The 1636-nt window shown below is 42.4% G+C and overlaps 1 protein-coding gene across 1 annotated transcript in view; it reads left to right on the forward strand.

The window, feature by feature from the left end:
- The window catches only part of AK9 (adenylate kinase 9), a 123059-nt gene that overhangs the window by 48816 nt on the left and 72607 nt on the right, over positions 1-1636 (forward strand). The gene's annotated exons all lie outside the window — the stretch shown is intronic.

A 1636-nucleotide genomic window follows, 5' to 3' on the forward strand; every position in this document is an offset into this window, starting at 1 on the left:
CTGATCTCTTTTAGGATGGACTGGTTGGATCTCCTTGCAGTCCAAGGGACTCTCAAGAGTCTTCTCCAACACCACAGTTCAAAAGCATCAATTCTTCAGTGGTTAGCCTTCTTCACAGTCCAACTCTCACATCCATACATGACCACAGGAAAAACCATAGCCTTGACTAGATGGACCTTTGTTGGCAAAGTAATGTCTCTGCTTTTTAATATGCTATCTAGGTTGGTCATAACTTTCTTTTTTTTTTTAATTTAAATATATTTATTTTAATTGGAGGCTAATTACTTTACAATATTGTATTGGTTCTGCTACACATAAATGTCTTTTAATTGGTTCTCTTATACTGTGGTAAAAATCACAAATAATTCCTTTAGAATTTTGAAGGATAACCATGTACTTTTTTACTTAAAAATCTTATTAATATCAACTTACTCTATCTTAAGTGAAAGTCACTCAATTATGTCTAACTCTTTGTCCCACCCCCGCCCCTCCACTTCTCATGGACTATACAGTCCATGGAATTCTCTAGGCCAGAATACTGGAGTGGGTAGCCCTTCCCTTCTCCAGGGATCTTCCCAACCCAGGGATCAAACCCAGGTCTCCCGCATTGCAGGCAGATTCTTTACCAGCTGGGACACAAGGGAACCCCAAGAATACTGGAGTGGGTAGCCTATCCTTTCTCCAGAAGATCTTCCCAACCCAGGAATCAAACCAGGGTCTTCTACTTGCAGGCGGACTCTTTACCAACTGAGCTATCAGGGAAACCTTTACTCTGTCTTAAAGACTACTATAATATGAACAGTTGGACATGCAGAAACACAGATAGAAGAATGTGATATACTGTTTTCATGAACAAGAATATTGGAAAGATAGGATATCTGTCTTTCTGTTCTGTCATTCCTGGCATGTGGCTACCATAATAATTCACAAGATGGCTGCTAGTGTGCCAGTTGTTACATCAATGGGCAAGAAGAGAGAAAAGGCAAGAGACAAAAAAATAGCACTCCATCCAGCTGAGTTCGGTCAATTCAGTTCAGTTCAGTTGCTCAGTGATGTCTGACTCTTTGCAACCCCATGAACTGCACCATGCCAGGCCTCCCTGTCCATCACCAACTCCGGAGTCCACCCAAACCCATGTCCATTGAGTCAGTGATGCCATCCAACCATCTCATCCTCTGTCATCCCCTTCTCCTCCTGCCCTCAATCTTTCCCAGCAAATCCAATGAGTCAGTTCTTCTCATCAGGTGGCCAAAGTATTGGAGTTTCAGCTTCAACATCAGTCTTACCAATGAACACCCAGGACCGATCTCCTTTAGGATGGACTGGTTGGATCTCCTTGCAGTCCAAGGGACTCTCAAGAGTCTTCTCCAACACCACAGTTCAAGAGCATCAGTTCTTCTGCACTCAGCTTTCTTTACAACTCTCACATCCATACATGACTACTGGAAAAACCATAGCCTTGACTAGACGGACCTTTGTTGACAAAGTAATGTCTCTGCTTTTGAATATGCTGTCTAGGTTGGTCATAACTTTCCTTCCAAGGAGTAAGCATCTTTTAATTTCATGGCTGCAATCACCATCTGCAGTGATTTTGGAGCCCAGAAAAATAAAGTCAGCCACTGTTCCACTGTTTCCC

The sequence above is a fragment of the Bison bison genome, unplaced genomic scaffold (assembly GCF_000754665.1).
Source record: "Bison bison bison isolate TAMUID 2011002044 unplaced genomic scaffold, Bison_UMD1.0 scf7180017864373, whole genome shotgun sequence".
NCBI lineage: Eukaryota > Metazoa > Chordata > Mammalia > Artiodactyla > Bovidae > Bison > Bison bison.